This window comes from Hypanus sabinus, chromosome 11 (genome assembly GCF_030144855.1).
Source record: "Hypanus sabinus isolate sHypSab1 chromosome 11, sHypSab1.hap1, whole genome shotgun sequence".
Classification (NCBI taxonomy): domain Eukaryota; kingdom Metazoa; phylum Chordata; class Chondrichthyes; order Myliobatiformes; family Dasyatidae; genus Hypanus; species Hypanus sabinus.
The window spans coordinates 55683639-55708540 of NC_082716.1; the positions used below are offsets into that span (position 1 = coordinate 55683639).

The 24902-nt window shown below is 39.8% G+C and overlaps 1 protein-coding gene across 2 annotated transcripts in view; it reads left to right on the top strand.

The window, feature by feature from the left end:
• Positions 1–24902, top strand: part of LOC132401976 (guanine nucleotide-binding protein G(I)/G(S)/G(O) subunit gamma-12-like) — a 68157-nt gene that overhangs the window by 25378 nt on the left and 17877 nt on the right. The window contains exon 1 of one of the 2 annotated variants that reach the window (XM_059984366.1): positions 6681–6750. The exons of the other annotated variant lie outside the window; for it this stretch is intronic. The gene's annotated coding sequence lies outside the window, so the exon portion shown is untranslated. Of the gene's footprint in view, positions 1–6680; positions 6751–24902 lie in introns of those variants that run through there. 2 annotated transcript variants of the gene reach the window in all.

The window sequence follows — 24902 nt, forward strand, 5'->3', positions numbered from 1 at the left end:
TTGGTACAAGAATCACCACTTATAATAATGATCAGAGGCACAGACAGATCTGTATTTACTGACAAGTACCTTTATTGCCTCAACAGAAGAACACGTGAACTTACACAGTCAATACATGTGTGCACACCAATTAAGGTTCCTGACCTTTCATGAGCAGTCACAGAACTGAAAAGATATTGCAAGTTAAAAGGAGTTTCTGCTGCTAGACTCGTTCCTCGTAGTTCTGTTTCAAATCTCCACGTATCTGTGGGGCACCTCACATCCAAGATGGTTGTTCTAGTTACTGCCACCAGCACTCTGCTCTTATATTCATTTCTTACCAATTCAAATATCGCATTCCAGTGTCATTGGCTGTATGTCGTATTTTTGACCTTTAACACCTTTTTATTAGTGCTGCTCCAGGCTAGCATTCATTTATTGCCCTCTTCCTTGCAAATGACAATCAGTAACATGTGCCTCTTTGTTCTCAAGCAACTACCAGCTTGATTCATACAGAACAGATATTGACTCCAACAGTCAGAAACCTGCATGTTATAAGCAACCGAACATCTCACAAATACCTTCTTATCAGAATCAGGTTTGTTATCACCGGCATGTGTTGTGAAATTTGTTAACTTAGCAGCAGCAGCAGTTCAATGCAAAGCATAATATAGAAGAAAAAATGATAATAAATAAGTAAATTAATTACAGTATATTTATTGAATAGATTAAAAATCATGCAAAAACCCCCCAGAAATAATATATATTTAAAAAGTGAGGCGTGTTCAAGGGTTCAATCTCCATTTAGGAATTGGATGGCAGAAGGGAAGAAGCTGTTCCTGAACTGCTGAGTGTGTGCTTTCAGGCTTCTGTACCTCTCACTGACGGTAGCAATGAGAAAAGGGCATGCCCTGGGTGCTGGAGGTCCTTAATAATGGACACTGTCTTTCTGAGACACTGCTCCTTGAAGATGCCCTGGGTACTTTGTAGGGTGTTACCCAAGATGGAGCCAACTAAATTTACAACCCTCTGCAGCTTCTTTTGGTCCTGTGTAGCCCCCCACCCCCATACTAGACTGGGATGCAGCCTTTCAGAATGCTCTCCACAGTACATCTATAGAAGGTTTTAAGTGTATTTATTGACATACCAAATCTTTTCAAACTACTAATGAAGTCTTGCCTTCTGTATCAATATGTTGAGACCAGGTTAGATCCTCAGAGATCTTGACATCCAGGAACTTAAAGCTGCTCACTCTCTCTACTTCTGATCCCCCAGAGGATTGGTATGTATTCCTTCGTCTTGCCCTTCCTGACGTCCACAATCAATTTTTCATCTTATTGACAATGTTTGCCAGGTTGTTGCTGTGACACCACTCCACTAGTTGGCATATCTCACTCTTATATGCCCACTTTTTACCACCTGAGATTCTACCAACAATTGTATCATCAGCAATTTTATAGATAGTATTTGAGCTATGCCTAGCCATACAATCATTGGTATATAGAGAGTAGAGCAGTGGGCTAAGCACACACCCCTGAGGTGCTCCACTGTTGATGGGCAGTGAGGAAGAGATGTTACCTTCGATCCCCACAGATTGTGATCTTCTGGTTAGGAATTCAAGGATCCATTTGCAGAGGGAGATACAGGGGCCTGTGTTCTGCAACTTCTCAGTTAGGATTGTGGGAATGATGGTATTATGCTGTGCTATAGTTGAACAGTATCCTGACATAGGTATTTGTGTTGTCCATGTGGTCTAAAGCCATTGAGGTTGCGTCTGCCCTTGAGCTGTTGTGGTGATAGGCAAATTGCAATAGATCCAGGTCCTTGCAAAGGCTGGAGTTCAGCCTAGTCATGACCAAACTCAAGTAATTTCATCATTAATTGTCATTAAGGCAGCCCACATTATTCTTCTTTGGCACTGGTATAATTGTTGCTTTTTTTTTAAACAAATGGGAACTTCTCCCTGTAGCAGTCAGAGGTTGAAAATGGCCTTGAATACTCCCGCCAGTTAGTTGGCACAAGTTTTCAGAGCCTTACCAGGTACTCCATCAGGACCTTCCACCTTGCGAGGGTTCACTCTCTATAAGGACGATCTAACATCGGCCTCTGAAGCAGAAATCACAGGGTTATCAGGTGCAGCAGGGATTTTCACAAATGCAGTTATATTCTCCCTTTCAAAGCTGGCGTAGAAGTTGTTGAATTAATCTGGTAGTGAAGCATCGCTGTCATTCATGCTGTTGGGTTTCGCTTTGTAGGAAGTAATGTCTTGCAAACCCTGGCAGAGTTGTCATATTTGGAAGTGATCCCTTGTTCAGCAGAATACCTGAGGCATCATTGTGTCTACTTTAAAACACTGATCAAGCCAAATGACAGACTTGCAAAATGGAGAACACAATCTCTTCATAAAATGGCAGCCTCCATCTCCTACCTTCTGACAAGAACAAAGATAATTAGTCCATTTGCTTCCTCTGTCACTGATTCCTTCAAATTCACTGATTTGCAGACTGTAGTTCTTTCTGGCCAACAGGTTAATTTTCACTTTTGGCCATTTCTGGTATCTCCCAAGACTGCTTGAACTGCAGTGAGCAGAACAGTTCTGAATTGTCTTGCTACTAACTTCTCACCAACTATTAATGACAAAAATCATTGCTTTTTGAATGCAGGTGCCCCCCCCCCCCCTTTTACAAAGGTAGAGCGTTCCAATAAAACCTTTTTTAAGCCAAAATGGCGTTAAGCGAAGAACCATTAATTTAAATGGGAAAAATATTCGTAAAAGCGAAAATTCTCTTGTAAAGGTTACTGATGTAGGTCTTTTGTAAAAGCAAAGTGGCGTAAAGTGGGGGACAGCTGTACAAACACACGCAAATGACATATTTTAAAACTTAGCTGCAAGTACAGAGCAGCGTCTAACAGCCATACAAGTGAGTGCAACTGACGTTAGTTGCAACCTGTTCAGCAGCAGTCTTCTGCCCCAGTTAAGCAGCATAGTATCCCAAATAAACAAAGACAATCCCAGCAATTTTCTTGATTGTTTTTTTATTCTTAAGAGTCATTCCAAATAAGCAGCTGCAGCAATTAGCCAGAATCTACCATATTCTTTTTGAACATGTAATTTTTTTTTGTAAATTGGTAAAGAGCCTCTAGTAGGATCCTGATGCAGTGTCACATGCCAAAATGACGACTTACTCTTTCCCTCCACAGATGCTATTGGACCTTCTTGAGTTCCTACGCAGTGTTGTTTTGAGCCATTAGCTAATTAGCTTGGGTTTTAACCCTCAAATATGTTTGTTCTATATAAAGTTTTACGTTGAACATTTCTCAGATATCTGCTAAACTTGTACTTGTATGATTTGGTTCATTTGTATTTGTAAATGCTTTCAGGAATTATTGCATGATATTTTTTGAGCATGGTAATTTCTTCCACAAGTGATGCTTCCTTTTAAAGCTTGAAGTTCATAAATACTTCAGGTGAAGTACATTTTAAATGAAAAAGATTGCATGTGTGTGAATGGTAGATAGAGGCAATCTAAAGAAAGTGTTCAGAAGAATGCAATATTATTTTAATAATGTCATTGAAGCTTAAAAGAAAGTTTAACAGACTTCCAATCTCAGAATAAATATTCCATTTCAATGGCTCTATTAAAATATTGATAATGAAGTTTGAAGAGGTTCATGGAATATTAAAGGCTGTTTCTACTGCTTTATAACTTTATGCTGTAATGAATTAGTGATCTGGTATCTTTATGATCAGTTCACCCAAATTTTTCAAAGCTGCTGCATTTTGTGTATTCATAACACTTTAAATTCCTTTATAACTGTTCAACTAAACCATTAACAGTGGTAATCTACTCCAAGCATACAAACATATTAATCCTTGCTTTCTAAGAAAAGAAAGGTTGTGCCCTCTGAAACGGCATGTGGTGTGTATTCATTTCTCCCCCCCCCCCCCATTGTCAGATTGTTTGCTCAATATTCAAAGTCGAAGTCAAGTTTATTGTCATGTGCACAAATATTTGATTTCTGTTCTGTGATAGTTGAAATCTCCCTCAATTAAATACTGGGTAAACCAGTGCCATTTATTACTTGTTTCTGGGGCACACTCTCTTTCTGGCCACATGAAACCACTCTGTTCACAATGATTGGATATTTAATCATACATGCTGAGCTTCACAAAGATTGCCTCCAAGGTAGTATTGGGCTTTTAATATACCTTCATATTAGTCTTCATATTGTTCAAATACTTGTCTATTTTTTTTGCAACTTGCTGATTTGCCTCCCAAATTCCCAACTGCTGTGAAATTGATCTTATCAAACGTCTTTACACTAATGTGTAAGAGCTGTTCATCTATTATTTCAATCTCATTCAGTTGTGTTGCATCATCCACTATTACATCATCTCCCTCTTTGTTCAGATTATTCCAAGTCTTTCTCTATCCAAAGCCAGCACAACAAACCTTCAATAATTTCCCAGCTTTGTGCAAACTCCATTTTCTGTGGACTACTATTACTCTTAAACTTTCAGTAAGCTCAGTCCCTTCATTTTCCAGTTAGGAAACATGTGCCAAAGCGGGAAAATGCCAAACTTGATTGCATTGAATTCTTTAAGTGGCTAACTTTGTTTCAACAAAGTAATACTAAGCTTTTGGAAACGAGGTAAAATAAAACTTGTACTTTACTCTTTAGTAATTATACCCCCAGTCAGATTGTAAATCTGGAATGTGTGTCTTTCCATTTCAATTGTATGCAAGCAAGATTATAATTTAAGGGGAAGGAGGAAATGAAAGAAATTATTAATAATCTTTAATTTGGTGATGTGGATGGCACCTTATTCTGACTTCAACATGAAGTTTGAGAAACTTTAGAATTTCCTTCAAATATTGACCTTGACTTAACTTCCTGCCAGACTGATCTGGTGGCACAGTTACAATGCCTTCCCACCTGTATCCCATAACCCAATTTATACGAGGGGTGTTAAGTTCGTGGCCTAAGGTAGAAGGAGTCAATTTTAGAAAACCTAGCACATTTATTTTTCAACATAGGCCCCTTCTACATTTACACACTTAGTCCAGCGGTCGTGGAGCATATGGATCTTGAACCCGCAGAAAGTGTCCACAGCAGGGGTGATTGATAAGTTCATGGCTTAAGGTAGAAGGAGGTGAGGTATACAGCTCTCGTTACATGCACATGCTGTTCAACTCCTTGAGTGATTATGCAGAAAGTTTGAAGTTAATAACTCATCCGGGGTGATTGATAAGTTCGTGGCCTAAGGTAGAAGGAGATGAGTTATTAACTTCAAGCTTTCTGCATAACCACTCAGAGTTGACTTGCATGTATATGTAACAAGAGCTGTATAACTCATCTCCTTCTACCTTAGGCCACTAACTTAACAATCACCACTGGTACGTTGGTAATTGTTATTGTTTACTAGTTTCATACAATGGGTTATTTCTTGTGAAATAGGAAACAAATGGAAAAGGCAAAATTGAATTATTTTCTATTTGCAGAATTAAGATGCAATTAAGTCAGTGTTAAACTTTGGAACGTTTTATTGAATCCCAAGTATTGGCCTTCTGCTATAATGAAATAATTTTTTCTTAAAGCAAATATTGTAAATTATACTTGCCAAAAGAAAAACTTTAATTGTTCAATATTTTTGATAACTTTTCTTTTGTCAGACAGATTTTCATTCTTCTCTTTTATTGGAAAAAATATAGTAATTCAGAATAGCAAAGAAATTTGTTTTGAATCTTAAACACATTATTTCAATTGCTGTATAAAATATTTCTATGGTGTGGGTTGACTGGCTATTTGGAAGTGCTGGACTTAGCCAGTGGTCCACAGCAGCATTAATAGGTACAGTATAAACAGTGTGATTGCAAAAACAAGCTTGATCATTAACACAAAAAATTCTGTAGATGCTGTAGATCCCAAGCAACACAAACAAAATGCTGGGGGAACTCAGCAGGTCAGGCAGCATCCATGGAAACGAACGAACAGTTGACTTTTCGAGCTGAGAACACCCCCCCCCCCCAACCCCCTTCAGGATTGGAAAGGGGAAGACACCAGAATAAAAATGTGGGGAATGAGGAAAGCTAGAGGGTAATAGATGAAGTCAGGTGGATTGGAAAAGTAAAAGGCTGGAGAGGAAGGAATCACATCAGTGCAGTTTGATTGCACACTGGTATTAAGTTGTTGCCAGCATGTTCTCTTAATGATTGAATTATATGTTGTGGATAATTTGTTGAAAATATGTACAATTCAACTGTAATTTATTTTTTCACGTGTCAAGGATTTTAACACTTCCAGTAATTGATTTTGGAAGTGCTGAGAACTGTGTATATGCAAAACCTGCTTTATGTGCCAGACATCAAACTTTAAATTCTCTTATCTGTTTTACAGCATTGGTGCATTACCAGCAGTTTTTCCGTGGGCAATTTCAGTCATTTACAAACCTCCATGCCTTTGTGCCTTTTTCTCCCCATGCTGAGATTCCAATCATATTATGAATTACTAACTTCATACTTGGAAAAATGCCAGAGCACTGGCATAATTTTCATACAGTACTAGCATTCTTCTTAGAAGTCCTTTTCAATTCGGGTTGAGTGGGGGTTGTGGAATGTGTTTAGAAAATAAATTAAAGTCTTTAACTTCGTGCAATATGTGTGTAGATAACTATTTTAACAAGAGAAGGAAGAAAAGCCTTGGGTTTATTATAATAGTGTAGGATTCCAAGCCAGTAAAAAATGCTTTACTCCTTGGCTGACTGTGAAGGTAACAAATTTTTCACTGTTACTGAACTACAAACATAAAAGCTTAGTTTTTGATTCTTGTATATTTTTATCTCTACTTTGGCATTAGGTCTGTTTTTTCTATACTGTTTCCATTACTATCTTGTGTTCTTCTATTTTCTGCACTTTTCAGTTTGAAAGCTAACATTTTCAATTTTTTCCAATATAATTTACATTGGCTGGCATGCTTAAAAGTTAGGGCTCCTTTAAAATGCTGTTTCTGAGCTTCATCTGGAAATTCTGCGGCCTTTGATAGGTAGAAAATAATCTGGCCCGATGATACCCAAACACATAAACTTTGTTTCATAGCCATCAGTGTGTATCTAAAGTATGGCAGGTATGGTACGTGCCCTGGGCACCACTTGAAGGGGGGGGGGGGGGGACGCCACTGAGCAGTTTCTATTAGTTAGACAAGCCAAACTTGGATAGTGAAAAAAGAATTTCCTTCAGATGTATGATCTGTCTTTGATTATCATGGGTGAGAAGCACTAGGATGGTCTTATTTCAGAGCATTGTGTAAGAAGACCATGAAACATTTCTTCACTAAGAAGGAGGAAAGTGGAGCTGAAGGATGGAAGAGACGAAAGTTGGAGGTGGAGGGAGCCAAAAAGTCGAGCAAGTTCTTCATGCCTTATTTGAAAAGCCCAGAACAAGTAGTTTGACACGTTCCATGTAGTCACCTGCACCTGCTTCAAGTTTGTTAGAATCTGAAGGTGGATCAAGAACAAATGCGTCACAAGCCGAGGAGGAAGGCAAGTCAGATAAATCCGAGTATGATGAGATTAAGAGTGAGGCTGCCACAGAGAGCGTGGACATGACAGGAGGGGAAGACTATGGTGGTGGTAGCGGTGGTGATGTTGAGTTTATTGATGAGATTTTAGCTGACGAGATTGAACCTGACGACACTGAACCCAGTAAACTGGATGGTGTCAAAGAGCCTCAAACTGTCATACCAGAAGTTATTGAACAGCATGACATTGGACATCTGAAGTTCAACAAGGATTCTAGAAAAGCAATTCTGCCTGACGGATTGAGAACAGAAATAATAAAGCTGGGTTCAAAGTATTACCAGAACAGTGAGGGGCCTTTCCTACCAACAAATAACCGCTCAATGAACAAAACTTGGTTCAAGAGGAAATTGGGAAATGGTCATGGTGAGGAAGTGACTCGCTCATGGCTGGTCTATTCCCCTTCTAAAAAGTCTGCATTTTGTATCTGTTGTCTCCTCTATTCCCAGTCAGACCATCAATCCTTATTGGAGCAGGAAAGTGGATTTAACCAGTGGAAAGCACCTGAAAGGATTAGGTTCATGAAAATGCCAAGAATCATTGGGAATGCTTCACACAGTGGAAAGAAATGGAAAGAAATTTAGCTGGAAACAGGAGTTTGAGTCACAAACTGAGAAGGAAAGGCAGAAGTGGCTTAATATCTTGATGAGAATCCTTCACTGCATAAAGTTCCTTGCAACTCAGAACCTGGCTTTGCAAGGACATGGAGTCATTTCAGCTAGACGATGACTCCAATGTGGGAAATTTCCTTGGCTTACTGAAACTACTGGCCATCTTTGACCCTGTCATAAAAGAACATCTCACTCATTTGGAAAGTCATCCTGGATCCATGTCTTATCTTTCACCGGGTGTCCAGAATGAATTCATCCACATGATGGCCAGAGTTTACTGAGAAGCATTCGTAAAGCCAAGAACTATGGTCTCATGTTCGACTCGACTCCTGATCAGGCAGACAGACCGTGAGCAGATGTCAGAAGTAGTGAGGTATGTGGAAGTTGATTTTGAGAGGAAAACAGTCCATGTTAGAGAGTCCTTCCTTGGTTTTATCCAGATAAGCCAGAAGCTGAGAGCTTAATTGAAGACATCTTGAAACAGCTAGAGAAGGACAAAATAGAGCTACAAGATTGTCAGTCACAGTGCTATGATGGCTACACTGCTGTGATGGCTGGACACAGAACTGGTGTTCATCAAAGAATAAGTAAGAAAAACAATCTGGCAGTGTTTATGAATTGCGACAATCATTCACTCAACTTGGTGGGTGTACATGCAGCCAAGCAAGATACAAGCAGTCACTTTTTTGGAACCATCAAAGCTCTCTACATGTTTTTCTCTCGTTCAACACAGCGCTGGGGAAAAACTCAAAAACGCTGTGCCTGTGGTTATTAAGTCGGAGTCCAAAACCAGGTGGAGTGTAAGGACAGAAGCAGTGAAGCCCATCAACAAGTACCTTGAGGAGATACTTCAAGTTCTCCAGGACATGATAAGCAATGAAAACGAGACCAGTGAAACAAGTGACGCAAAGCAGCTGTACAACTGCATGTTGAATTAGGATTTTCTAATTTTGCTAGGATTTTGGAACGAAGTACTCATTCGCATTGACTGTATTCAAAAGAGGCTGCAGGATCCTAGCATGAATTTCCACAATGCTGCCCTGGATTTGAAAGCCCTCCAAGATCATTTTTGTGATGAAAGAGAAGTGTTGGTCAGTGAGTCACTCGAAGAAGGAGTCAGTCTCTGTCAAGAATGGAATATTGAAGTTAAAAGACGTCAGAGACAAAAGAAACAAATGGCTGATGAGAACTTGAGAAACACTGGGTTAACAGCTAAGCAGGAAATGGAAAGAGTCATGAAGCAAACACTCAACCATCTTCACAGAAAAATGGACGAAAGATTCGCTCATTTGCACGACACTGGCGCCAAGCTTGGGTTCCGTCTCTATGCTGAGGGACTGTGTTACGGCACCAACAGTAACGACCTAAAGAAGAAGTGCGAAAATTTGGGCGAATTGTACAGCTCTGATGTTGATGGACTGCAGCTATATGAAGAAATTTTGCATTGCAGAATGGTGCTATCAAGGCAGGTCAACATGAAAATATCAAGACCTGAAGAGCTTCTTGAATTTATTGTTCAGTATGGAGATGAGAGCATCTTCCCCAATCTTCACATTGCTATTCAGATAATGCTAACCGTCGCAGTTTCTACTGGCAGCTATGAGAGATTATTCAGCAAGTTTAAACTAATACTTTCGTATTTGAGAGCCTTCATGGGTCAAGGCAGACTCTGTGATCTTGCTCTGCTGAGTGTAGAGAGAGAAGAAACTGAAAAAACTGACTTTGATCACATCATAGACCAATTTCCATCAGTGAAAGCAAGGAAGGTACAGATATAATTTTCATGTAGTGTCATAATTTGTTAATTAAAAGATTAACAAGCTTGACTTGTATTTTTGAGCTTATATTATGGTAAAGTTATCTAAAAGATGGGTTTCAGATGTTTGGACAGGAGCGCAATTTCAATGATTGCCATAGGTGCTATTTCCATAGATAGTAGAGGCCCTGACAACCACAGACAAATGAGAATTCAGTAGAGCCGATGAGAAGATGATATTTTCCCTTAAGTCTACAACAAGAGGTAAGATTCTGAAAATGAGGGTAAGGCCACTTAGGAATGAACCGAAAAGCATCTTCAGAGGATGAGAAATCTTTTAAGCAATTTTCCCTTGGAGAGCTATGGAGGCTCAACCATTAATTGCTGTCACAACAGATCAATAGATCTTTGGATATCAATAGAATTATGTGAAATAGGGCTAAGACAAGAAAACTGTTATTTAAAGTAACACGCAATGCTGGAGAAACTCAGCAGGTTAGGGACCATCTGTGGAGAAGAATATAGTTGAAACCTTTCATCAGGGAAGGGAAGGGGAAAGAAGCCAGAATAAGAAAGTGTGGGAGGAATAATGAAATTAGGAGAGAAGAGTGGATCTTGGGAGAAAGGGAAAAAGGGGAGGCACCTGGGTGAGATGATGGACAATTAAGGAGAAGAGAACGGATGGGGGTGGAGCCAGAGTTTTTAAAAAAAGAGAAGGGGAGGTAGAGAAATTGATGTTCATGCCATCAGGTTGGAGGCTGCCCAGAGGAATATGAGGTATGCTCCTCCGACCTGAGACTATCCTCATTGCGACAGTAGTAGAGGCCATGGACCAACAAGTTGGAATGGGAAAACGAAGTAGAATTAAAATGGATGGCCAGAATCAGGTTTATTATCACAGGCATGTGATGTGAAAGTTGTTAACTTAGCAGCAGCAGTTCAATGCAATACATAGTCTAGCAGAGAGAGAAAAAATAATAAATAAAATAAAAACAATAATAAACAAGTAAATCAATTACGTATATTGAATAGATTTTTAAAAAGTGCAAAAACAGAAATACTGTTTATTAAAAAAGTGAGGTAGAGTCTAAAGATTCAACGTCCATTTAGGAATTGGATGGCAGAGGGGAAGAAGTTGTTCCTGAATCACTGAGTGTGTGCCTTCAGGCTTCTGTACCTCCTACCTGATGGTAACAGTGAGAAAAGGGCAAGCCCTGGGTGCTGGAGGTCCTTAATAATGGACACTGCCTTTCTGAGACATTGCTCCCTAAAGATGTCCTGGTTACTTTGTAGGCTAGTGCCCAAGATGGAGCTGACTAGATTTACAATCTTCTGCAGCTTCTTTCAGCCCTGGGCAGTAGCCCGTCCATACCAGACAGTGATGTAGACAATCAGAGTGCTCTCCATGGTGCATCTATAGAAGTTTTTGAGTGTATTTGTTGACATGCCAAATCTCTTCAAACTCCTAATGAAGTATAGCCGCTGTCTTGCCTTCTTTATAACTACATTGATATGTTGGGACCAGGTTAGATCTTCAGAAATCTTGACACCCAGAAACTTGAAGCTGCTCACTCTCTCCACTTTTGATCCCTCTATCAAGATTGGTATGTGCTCCTTCATCTTGCCCTTCCTCAAGTTCACAATCAGCTCTTCAGTCTTACTGATGTTGAGTGCCAGATTGTTGCTGTGGCACCATTCCACTAGTTGGCATATCTCACTCCTGTATGCCCTCTCATCACCACCTGAGATATACCAACAATGGTTGTATCGTCAGCAAATTTATAGATGCTTTCTGAACTATTCCTAGCCACACAGTCGTGTGTATAGAGAGTAGAGCAGTAGGCTAAGCACACACCCCTGAGGTGCACCAGTGTTGATCGTCAGCGAGGAGGACATGTTATCACCAATCCGCACAGACTGTGGTTTTCTGGTTAGGAATTCGAGAATCCAATTGCAGAGGAAGGTACAGAGGCCCAAGTTCTTCAACTTCTCAGTCAGGATTGTGGGAATGATGGTATTAAATGCTAAACTGTAGTCAACGAACAGTATCCTGGCGTAGGTATCTATGTTGTCCAGGTGGTCTAAAGCCGTGTGGAGAGCCATTGAGATTGTGTCTGCCGTTGAACTATTGTGGCGATAGGCAAATTGCAATGGGTCCAAATCCTTGCTGAGGCAGGAGTTCAGTCATCATGACCAACCCGTCAAAGTATTTCATCGCTGTCGATGTGAGTGCTACCAGGCAATAGATATTAAGACAACTTACATTATTCTTCTTATGCACTGGTATAATTGTTGCCTTTTTGAAGCAAGTGGGAACTTCCACCCGTAGGATGAGAGGTTAAAAATGTCTTTGAATGCTCCCACTAGTTGGTTGGCACAGGTTTTCAGAGCCTTACCAGGTACTCCATCGGGACCTTCTGCCTTGCGAGGGTTCACTCTCTTTAAAGACAGCCGAACATCGGCCTCTAAGATAGCGATCACAGGGTCATCAGGTACAGCAGGGTTCTTCACAGTTGTAATTCACCACTGAGAAATTCACCTGTTGTAGTGCTAAGTGAAGTGGTCCAAACTACTGATTTAGAGGATGTCACACTGGGAGCACCACATACAATATGTGACCCTATCAAACTTTTATGTGAAGTGTTACCTCACCTGTAGGGATTGTTTGGGGCCCTAAATGGCAGTGAGAGAGGAGGTGAAGGGGCAGGTGTTGCACACGTCCTGTTTGCAGGAATAAGTGCCAGGAGGGAGAACATTCAAGAAGTGTTGAACAGACAAGGGAGTCAGAGTGTGCAATCCCTGTGGAAAGCAGAGAGTGGGGATTTCAGGAAGATGTGTAAAGTGGTAAGAGGCTTGTGGAGTGGTAGGTAAAGACAAAAGGGAACGCTATCCCTGTTATGGTGGCTTGGAAGATGGGATGAAAGTGAATGTCCAGGAATTAGAAGAGTTGTGGGTGAGGGCTGCATCAATGGTAGAACCCAAAACGTCTTGACTGTTTATTCCTCTCCTTAGATGCTGCCCGACCGGCTGAGTTCCTCCAACATTTTTTTTGTAGAATTTCAGCATCTGCAGAATCTCTTTTGTTTTTGATGTTTAAGGTGGAACCTATGAAGTAGGAACAAACTGAGTAAACTTGAAGGATTAAGAGACAGTCTCCTATTTCGTATGTTGTGAATTCCACTTAAAGTCAGAAAACTTTAGGTAGCTCCAGCATTTTAGAGGTGCTGCATTATTAGAAGACTATCTGTATTGTTACTTCCTGTAATGCAAATTCTTATTTATCAATTCTCGTGACATTAATGGAGATGTGCTCATACACAAGGTTTTTCTCTCAACAGTAATGATCGTACTACTGCTGGTTCATGGCAGTGTCCACTTGAAGGATTGCCTTGACATTTTCCAAAGCAAATCTTAAGTGGCTAGCAGTTGCATTTGAAGACACCTCACTCTATTAAGTTTTTTCTATCAAATATAAATTCTTAGCTCTGATATCATCTTTTATTATTTATTTAACTGACTTTATCTTCATGTAATAACTGGAAACTCTTCCAAAATATATCATGGAATCAAAGCTATACAGTGCAGAAATGTCCTTATTAGACTAACCCATATATGCCAATCAAGATGCCAATCTGAGCTAGTCCCATTTGCTTGTCTTTGGCCCATATCCCTCAAAACCTTCTCTATCCACATATCTGTCTATGCCTTATCAATGTTGTACCATCTTCTACAGCAATACACACAAAATGCTGGAGGAATTCACCAGGTCAGGCAACATCTATGGATAGGAATAAACAGTGTTTTGGTCCAAGACTATTCATCAGGACTGGAAAGGAAGGGGGAAGACGCCTGAATAAGAAGGTGGAGAAGAGGAGAGTACAAGCTAGAAGGTGATAGGTTAAACCAGATGGGTGGGGAAGAGGGGATGAAGTAGGAAGCTGAGAGATGATAGATGGAAAAGGTAAAGGGATGGAGAAGGAAGAGTCTGATAGGAGAGTGGACCATGGGAGAAAGGGAAAGAGAAGGGACACCAGGGGGATGTGATAGGCAGGCGAAGAGAAGGGGTAAAAGTGGACCAAAATGCAGAAATGAAGAAGGGGAAAATTACTGGATTTTGTCAAAGGTCTTGCTAAAGACAATGTAGATGTTGTCTACCAACCTGTTCTAATTATCCTGTCACCTTTTAATGAAGAGGGTTGATGAGGACAGTGTGTTAGTCATCAGGGCTCCACTTGGAAGGTGTGACGGAAAATTTAATTTTGGATAATACAGAAATACCCATGGCTTTGAATGACTGTTTTGCTTCAGTCTTCACAAGGTCTTTTAACATGCCAAGAGCAATGTTATTGATATAATTATAAATGAGGACCTTGGTACAATAGCTATCACTAAAGAGGTAGTGCTGAGCAAACTAGTGAGCCTAAAGATAGACAAGTCGCCTAGTGCTGATGTAATGCATTCCAGGGCACTGAAAGAAATGGCGGAATTTACCACAAGTACCTCAGTAATTCTCAGTGTGCCAGCCTTGCTTTCCACTCGAACAGGAGTGTGCTGTCCTGGACTGTCTCTAATTAAAGGCCACCCATTGGCCAAATGTTGCTTTATCTGCTAAGAGCTCCTAATCAACCTTTGCAAGTTCCTGTTAATGCCTTCAAAATTTGCCTTGTCCCAGTTTAGCATTTTCATTTGTGGGCTGTTTCTATCTTTTTTCCACAACTATTTTACAACCAAAAATTATGGTACCATAATGCTTTACCACTGACAAATAAGTCACTTGCCTAAGTTCATTTCCCAATTGGATATCCAGTGTTGCCCCTCCCTCTCTAATCCCATTGTCTATATATTGCTTAAGAAAAACTTTCCTGATTACACTTTAAAAAATTGCTCTGTTCCAAACCCTTTGGGCAGTTGAAGTCAATATAAGAGAAATTGAAACGACATTCAATTACAACCCCTTCAGTCTCGCTGCTACCTGCAGTCCTCTCGCATATTTGTTCCTCCAATTCCCACCAACTTTTGGGGAGCCTATACTGTAATCCCATCAAAGTGACCATCCTTTCTACATTCCATCCATATTGCTTTAATGGACAATCCCGTAAGATTGCACGATTGCAGTCATCTTTATTCTGTCTTCTCCATTAGTTTTCATAAGCTGGGTAATATTAAGATTAGTGGAATAAGTGTAATTTTTGAGCTTCTGATTTAATTTTACTTGAGTACTGTTGTGTTTTGTAACTCCAAAACATTAAAGCTAATTGATAGCAAAAAGGCAGGAGCCAAGGAGAACGTGCTAGTTTCAGTTTTACTTTAAGTATGGCAAGCACATATCACATAGTGGCATAATAACTGGTAATGAATTATTTAAACATCAAGGAATGTAACCAAACAGTGTATTCACAATATTACTCAGATATTACTGAAATTGAAAATCTGACTGAGCGGTGCCATAAACAACAACCCCTTAATGTCGGCAAAACCAAGGTGCTGATTTTTGACTTCAGGAGGAGGAAACTAGAGGTCCATGAGCCAGTCCTCAATGGAGGATCGGCGATAGAGAGGGTCAACAACTTTTAATTTGGAGGACCTGTCTTGGGCCTAGCATGCCAATGCAATTACAAACAAAGCACAGCAGTGCCTCTACTTAGGAGTTTGTGAAGATTCGGCATTACATCTAAAACTTTGAACTTCTACAGACATGCTGTATATTGACTGGCTGCATCATAGCTAGGTATGGAAATACCAACGCCCTTCAACAGAAAGTCATACAAAAACGTAGTGGATACTGCCCAGTCCATCATGGGTCAGGTCCTCCCACCATTGAGCACATCTACATGAAATGTCGTCACAGGAAAGCAGCACCTGTCATCAGGGACTCCCACCACCCAGGACATGCTCTCTTTTTGCTGCTGCTATCATGAAGAAGTGCTGGAGCCTCTGGACTCACACTACTAGGTTCAGGAACAGTTATTACCACTCACCATCAGGCTCTTGAACCAAAGAGGATAACTTAACTCAACTTCACTTGTCCCATCATTGAAATGTTCCTACAACCTATGGGTTCAGTCTCAAGCACACTTCATCTCATGTTCTCAATATTTATTGCTTGTTTTTTTTTCTTTGTATTTGCAGTTTGTTGTCTTTGGCACACTGGTTACTTCAGTCTTTCACTGATTCTATTATGGTTATTATTCTAATATGGATTTATTGAGTTTGCCACAAGAAAATGAATTTCAGGGTTGTATATAGTGACATATATGTACTTTGGTAATAAACTTTGAACTGTAACTTTGAAATATTAGATGCACAAGTACTAACTGCATGTTCGACTCCAAGTTACTGTTTATTGGGTGTTGATGGCAAATATTCAGATTGCAGTCCATCAGTGAGGCAGAACTTGTTCTTTCAAGCTCATTTGAGCTGTTGATCAAACAGAAGATAGTTTAATCTTTTCTCTGAGCCACCACTTGTTGTGCTGTTGTGTGATGCAAGCTTCATTAATGCTCCGGGTAGAATTTGATCATGTATCTAGGAGACAGGTTAATTTGTATAAAATGGATAAAAAATAGTTTTATTGGGACATGCTTTTTGTTTTAAAAGCTATCGTCACTATGAGGAAAATGTACTTTTTTTGAATGGTGGTTGTGAACGAATGTTATCCTTTTCATTTTTTGTTTGATGAGTACACCCTGCAGAGAAATTTTAGTATCATAGTTGAGTCTGTTGAAAGCAGCTTTAAAACAACTCGGGACTACCAGAAAAAATTTGTTTAAAATTTTGAGGTAGTTCATGGTCAATTCAAACAAAATTTGAATGGCAGGTCGACCTAAATGCAAACCATTTCACCACTGAACGCATTTTCATGGTCTTCCTTCTGTTATCTGCATTAATTCCATCATCTCCCCCAGCACTTCATTCCTCTTCCCAACTCTCTTTCCATCTATACAAGACTGAATAGAGAAATGGAGGAGAGAGCTCATTTATCACGTTGTTCAGATGGTCAATTGAATACCTCTCAGCAAGGGAGATAGAAAGTGAATGGAGCTGTAAAGTTGAGGGAGAGAAAAGCACTAAGCTTTTCAAATAATTGGGGCACATTGGGACCAGTACATTTTGACCCAATTAAGTGGCTGCTCCAATTAGCTGAATTTTTCTGTAAATAGTTAAAAGTCATAGAAAAAACAAACTACTGTTTAACTGAGTAGCAATTTATGTATTTAAATAAAATACAGAATAAATTCAAATACTGCCAACACCTCTACAGTACTATAAAACTGTGTCTTAGTTACTAGTTATCGACAGAGGAATTCACTTAAGACCCTAAGATATAGGAGCAGAAATAGGCCATTTGGCCCATCAAGTCTGCTCTGCCATTCAATCATGGGCTGATCCAATTCTTCCATTTACTGTGTTCTTTTGACTGTATATGAAGAAAACCAACACAGAAACCTCATGTGGATAATGAACTGCCTTTATGCAATCTTTTTAACAATTGCATCTTCCAAATCTCCATTTTCATTGCAATATTCAAAATAATTATTGATACCCTTGTAATTCCTAACATTGAAGTAGTGAAATCATTTGATTTGTACTCCCAGGTGCTTCTGGCACCTCCAAGCCCGAATGCTTGAAACAGCAGTGAGCAAAACAGTTCAGAATTGTCTTACTGCTTTTTTTCTCTCGTATTACCAGTGACAAAAATCACTGCTTTTTGAACACACTGATGCAATTTGAAAAACAAATTGCTCGAAGCATGTGTAGTGTTTAACAGCCATGCAAGTGCATGCAACTGATGCTAGTCAGAAACCGGTCGGCAACACTCTCCTTCCCCAATTAAACCGCGTGTTGCCCCAAATAAACAGGAATCCCAGCTATATTCTGTTTATTTTTTGTTTTTTTAAGATTGTTGTCCCAAATAAATGGCTGCCCTGGTTAACCAATGGCCCAATTAACCAGAATCCACTATATTTCTCTGGTAGCTTGCTCATAATTAATGATGGTGGCAAATTTTGGCTAGATGTTGAAATATTAATTGAATCGTGGTGAACTTTATTCATTTTCTGTTTTGGTTGGTGTCCCTTAGGGCTGTGTACTAAACCTCTTCCTTTACTCTCTGTATACCCATGATTGTCACGACCCACAGCTCCAATCTGCTAATTAAATTTGCTGATGGCACTACACTGATTAACCTAATCTCAAATAATAATGAGGCAGCCTACAGAGAAGTCATCATCCTGACTATAGTGGTGTCAAGAAAACAACCTCTTCCTCAATGTCACAAAAACAAAGGATCTGGTTGTGGACTCAAAGAGGAATGGAGTCAGGCTAGCCTCTATTGACATCAGTGGATCTGGGGTTGAGAAGATGAACAGCTTCAAGTTCCCCGGATCTCACGTGGTCTGTACATACCAGCTGTGTGGTGAAAAAAGTACAACAGCTCCTCTTTCACCTCAGACAGTTGAAGAAGTTTGGTATGGACCCCCAAATCCTAAGAACTTTCTATAGGGGTACAATTGAGAGTTGCCTGACTGGCTGTATCACTGCGTGGTATGGAGTTATACTTCCCTGAATCCAAGGACTCTGCAGAGGGTGGTGCAGACAGCTCAGAGCTTCTGTAGATGTGAACCTCCCACTATTCAAGACATTTACAAAGACAGGTGTGTAAAAAGGTCATAAAGGATCATTGGTGATCCAAGTCATCCAACCACAAACTGTTCCAGCTGCTACCATCTGGGAAACGGTACCACAACGTAAAAGCCAGGACCAACAAGCTGCGGGACAGCTTCTTCCATCAGGCTACCAGACTGCTTAATTCATGCTGATACAACTCTATTTCTGTTATATTGGCTATCCTGTTGTACAAACTATTTATTATAAATTACTATACATTGCACATTTAGATGGAGACATAACTAAGATTTTTACTCCTCGTGTATACGAAGGATGTAAGAAAGTCAATTCAATTCATGTTGGGTCTAGAGTTAGTGCCCTTGAAGTTAATGAACTGTTGTCATCCTTCCAGTGATATCCAGAGATAGGAAAAGAACAGTCATATACTTCCAAGTCAAAACTGTGTAGCAGTAAAGTGGCAGTGTACTTGTGCACTACAGGTAGTCCCCGAGTTACGAATGTCCGACTTACAGACAATTTGTACTTACAAACCAAGGAAGGAGAACGCTGTCCACCATTTTAAGTCAGATCACAATGCCGTCCACCATTTTAAGTCGTTGCCATTGACACTGTTGGGTGTTTAGCTTTGAATTTGGCTTAAAATTTCCTTAGTAAGATTCACCCCGACCCCCGCTTCTCTCCCCCTCCCCCCCCCCCCCCCCAAAGTACTGGTCGGCAGGTGGCGTAGTGAGATCAGCGCATGCTGGAGAATGGAGTTTCCCGCGTTTGATCCAGTGATAGACCATTCCCATGTCGGGTTGATGTCGATCCAGTGACCATCTGTGATGTCAAGCTCGCAACTCGACCTCGTAAAAAAAAACACTGCCACCTCCAGTTTAAATTCCCATGCGGAATATTGTGGATGATCAAATACTCAAACCCAGAACAGCCCCCACTTGTCCCATTTAGCCTTTCTCAATGCGGTGGAGTTTCGGACCCGGGGAATTCAGTGCGGTGGTCCTTAGGACCCAGTGGACCTCAGGAGCCAGTGGAGCTTGGGACCCGCTGCCCACAGTGTTTTTGCTCCATTGACGGGAAGCAATTGCGATTGAAAATGAAGTGGAAATAATGAAGTGTCTGGAAAGTGAAACACCATCGATCATTGGAAAACCGTTAGGCTACAGTTGATCAACGATCAGAACAATTTAAAAGGATAATGGATTAAGTGAGAATAATGGAGCATGTGAAAGGCGCTGCCCCGATGAAAACTACAATCATTACTAAGCAACGCAGTGGTTTAATTATTGGCATACATTTCTTAAGTGTTTATATGCATAGAAAAGTAAAATATATACTAAGACAAACGTTTGACTAACTGACGCTAAATAATACCAGATGTACTTGTTCCAACTTCCGTACAAATCCGACTTAAAGACAGACTCAGGAACGGAACTTGTACGTAACCTGGGGACTGCCTGTATTTGATCTTGCTGAGTTTATAAAGTAGCCTTGTTGAGTAACTGTAGTGCATTTTATGTCACTTCATGAATCTTTGCAGAATCATCTCTTGATTGCTAGCCAAGTAACTGGATCTTTGTTTGACAATTGATGACCGGAGCTCCCTTTCCCACACTCCCTTCAAGTGCATTGAGCCCCTGGAAAATTTATTATGTCACCGAATAAAGAGTTTTTAAGAAGTGAATAAAAAGTGCTGGAGTGTGCAATATTAATGAGTAATAGTTAACTGTGATAAATCTGTCAATCCGGCACCACCAGATTTCCAAGATGCCAGAGTTTTATGGTAATACATTGAGCAGAATCATTAAGACTCATCGGTGGCTCAAACAAGCATTACTGTTTATTCCCATGGCTCCTTTAGCCATGGCTCGAAACAATGTTGCCTTTTGAAGAACTGCGGCTGTACTGAACAAAGTATGTATTACAGCAAGTTTCTAAATGAGGTGGAGGAGAAGAAGCTGTTTGTTGTTCCAGAGGTACATATTACAAAGTATCAGTAAAGTACATAAAGCCATAAGTAGGACATACAGAGCATGTCTGAAAGAATAGAACAAAAGCACAGAAATTATGTTAAATTTTGGATATAATCTACAGCGATACCACAATGTAATAATCCATTAAAGCCTCCATATTGTAAAGAGGAAATAAATATTGGAAGATGTGAGGAAGTTTTTCTAGATTGATACCAGGCTGAGAAGTTGTATGCTTGTTGTAACAGGTGATCCATTTGATGTTAAATCTATGCCGGGTTTCTGTCAAATAACCATTTGCCCTGATGTATCCCTATAGTTCTGCAAGTATATTTTCCTCAAATTCTTATCCAGTTTTCTTTTAGCTCTGTTTCCTCCATGTTTATAAACAGTGATGTCCAGGTCATTGATTCTTATTGTGTAAAAACAAAGCAAAGCTATTTCCCAAGACCCCACATATTTCAGAAATAGTCTTTCAACGCAAATCGGAAAATTGATTCATTATTATCACATATACCTGAGCAGTGAAAAACTTTGTTTTGTATGCCATCCTTAAATCATTTTATTGTGCCAGTACATGGAAGTAATATGAGAAAGAAGCAATAACAATGCAGAATGAAGTGTTACCTTTGCAGACAAAGTGCAGACATTTAATATGCAAGGCTATTATTAAGGTTAAAAATCTATTTCAACATACAAAGGGACCATCTAGTAGCAGAGTAGATGCTGTCCTTGATCCAAGTGGTATGTTCTTGATTTTTGGATCTTCTGCCTTGATGGATGAAGGCAGAAGACCAAATGTCTGTGTGGGTGAGGTCTTTGATTATGTTGGCTTTTTACTAATGCAGCAAAATGTAGACAGTTTATGGAGGGGAACCCTGGTTTTCTTGTTAAGATGTGTCCACAACTCTGCAGTTTTTTTGTGATCTCAGACAGAGCTATTGCCATATGAAACCATGATGCATCTGGATAGGATGCTGAATTGTCATATGGTCCTATGGTCTTATTGGAAGCTTCCAATGTTTCTGTGCTTCTAAGGAAGGGAAAAGTCCCATGAATGGTCATTCGTTTCACATGATAATGACTGCTCCTGACATTTGTGAAATGGGACCTATGTTGTCGTCAGAAAAATATTTGTCTCTGTTCGGTGATTTTTAGATATAAAAACACTCATTAACCAATTGAAGGGTTATTTCTTTGGTTTCTACTGGTTAAAGTCAAAAACTTCCTGTGGTGGGGACTGGAAAAACAATGGAGAGAATGCTAGTCTTTTCAGTGTCTCCTTTGGAGGCTTAGTGATCAATTGTTTCTCCTTGAGGCTTGTTGTGACAGTCATCTAGGTTGTAATTTCCTATGGTTGCCTTTTTTCTTTACTGCTTTTGTGTATCACAATTTTGGCTTTAATGAGGTGGAATAATGTATTTTTCCCAAGGCCAGGATAGTCAAACCAACTGCAGAAATAGACTTCATTGCTATTATAATGTTAGTAGTAGTTATTGTGTTGCTTGTTTTGAGAACTAATCAAGGTAATGATATATTATTTGCTAACTGTGAAACTTGAAAACCACTGACTTTTAAAAATATATGTAATTGTTGTTAATTTAGTTGGAGAATTTTATTCTATTTTTGTTAAATGGATGGTTTGAGCTGTCTTACAGAAGGGTTAGCTATTATCTATACAGTTTCTGTATTGCAGTATCTGTGGCATATTATTAATTCCTTGGAATAAGTGAGTCTTTAAACTAAATATGTCAGTGTCCAGAAAAAAAGTGGTTTACAAAGACAGATTACAGAGAGCAAAATCATCTCCCAGTAGCTTATGTTGTAAGTAAGAGTAAAGGGTGAAATTTATTTTAAAAGCTGCAGTTGGTAGAAATGTAAAACAAAAACACCAAATGTTGGCAATACCCAGCAGACCATGGTGTACCTGTGTCCAAACGCTTGAACTTTCAAGTGACACGGTATTTTCATTACCTTTACAAGATATAGAAATAATAAAGCAAATTGCATTAAATTCCTTGAGAAAGTATTGAGTTGAAGGAGAAAAAAATACTGTATTTGTTCCTTCATGCATAGATTTATAAAGTTCCCCTAATGAATCGCACTGCTCACTCTTCCCCCACCCCACCCCCCTTCCCTTCTGAATCACACTGCCTGTCTCAGTGGTGGAGACCTAAACACTGTGACTTTCTTCTGCTAGGTCATTACCCACTCTCTCCCCCCCCCCCCAACATTATTCAAAGTTGATAAGGAAGGGGGTTTGCCCACAGGGATACTCTGCACTGGCTGCTTAACCCTTTCTCCTTCCTGGCTGTCAGCCAGTCTCCTGTATCCTGCACCTTGGGTGTAACCACCTCTCTAGACGTCCTAGTTATCAGCCTCCGGAAAGATCCAGAGTTCATCCAGTTTCAGCTTCAACACCATAACCCAGAGTGTTAGAAGCTGCATCTGGATGTACTTATTGCAGATGAAGTCAGGGATACTGGAGAACTCTCTACCATCCTGCATGTCGCAAGAGGAGTATTCAGCTATCCTGTCTGGCATTCTTACTGTTTTATGCAATATAAATAAGTGAAGAATAAAAAATATATCTGCAGCTTTTTTGCCTTATCTCACTCCAACCTTTACTTGCTGGAATCTTGAAGAACTAAAGCCTCAAATAACCACTCTAACACCATCCACTCCAACAATAGCCACTTTGCTTGTTTTTTTTTCCCCTTCTTACCAGTCAATCCCGATCGCTAATTGGCTTCTGTTCAAATGTCAAATTGTCACAAATTGATGTCTTATGTACTCAATAACTACATGACTACTTAAGATTCTTTTGTTTGATGGCTTGCAAAAATATAAATTAAATTGAAGTTAATAACTAGATTTTAAGAAAATTCATTTCAAATTGTTTTTTTACTATCAGTATAATTCTGATAATTTAAGTAATACACTGATTTTGCTTAGAAAAGAAAAAAAAATCCTTCTCATTCTGGACTATTGTTACTCTACCTTGTGGATGAGCCCACAAAAAAACTAGACATTTGAATTGGTCGTGACATAAAGACATGTTTTGTCAAATCATTGCTGCATACTTGCTCTCTCTACTGCCAGGATACCAGTACTAAAATAGAATGGTCTGACACTAGTCAAGCCGCCACATGTGATAGTCATATACAAGCTCAGATCTTTCAACCAGTGCTAGTAACACCCTTTCATAGGACCCTCGATAGTAACAGTAACCTTTTGAAATATCATGGGCCAGGAACAATCAACAGTAACAATAACCCTTCAGCCATTTGATTCTTAAACCAACCAGGGAAACCCTAATCACTGCAGTTTAGCAACAATATGACCACTTTGATCAGTTTAGAACATAGAACAATACAGCACATTACAGGCCCTTCAGCTTATGATGTTGCGCCGAACTTTTAGCTTCTCCACGATCAATCTAATGCTTCTGTTCTACATAACCCTTTCGTTCATCCATGTGCCCATCTTAAATATCCCTAATGATATCTGCCTCAACCCTTGGTACAACATTCTACATACCCACCACTGTGGTTTCCTCTGATATTCCCGTATACTTTCCTCTGATCACCTTAAAATTATGCTCTCTTGTATGACCCAGTTCCCTTCTGGGGAAAAAGTCTCCAGCCGTCCACTCAATCTATGCCTCTTATCATCTGTACAACTCTATCGTCACTACTTATCCTGCTTCTCCCCAAAGAGAAAAGCACTAACTCACTCAACCTAACCTCATAAAACATGCTGTCTGATCCAGGCTCCATCTCTAAAGATTCAACATCTTTCCTATAAATGTAGTCTAACCTGGGTTTTATAGTGCTGCAACATTACCTCGTGGCTCTTGAACAACTCAATCCGCTAAGGAAGGTCAACACAACATAGATCTTCTTAACAACCCTATCAACTTGTCCAGCAACTTTTCTGAGCTATATCAAGGTGGACTCCAAAATCTTTGTTCTTCCACGCTACTAAGAATCCTGCCATTAACTCTATTCTGCCTTAAGATTTGACCTTCCAAAGTGAATCACTTCGCCCTCCTCTGGGTGGAACTCTAGCTACCACTTTTCAGCCCAGCTGTGCATCTTGTTACTGTCCCATTGTAACCTACAACAACCTTCGTTAGTGGACAAGATTACTCCACTAATCTTTGTCATCTGCAATCTTACTAACACACACTTACGTTTCCTCATTCGTGATTGGTCAGTATGACCTTGTGGGAATCACTGAGTCGTGGCTGAAAAAGGATCATAATAGGGAACTTAACATTAAAGGATATGCTTTATCAAAAGGGCAGTCAGGAAGGCATTAGCTGTGGTGTTAGTATGAAATGGAATTACATCTTTAGAAAGAGGTGACATAGGGTCAGAGAA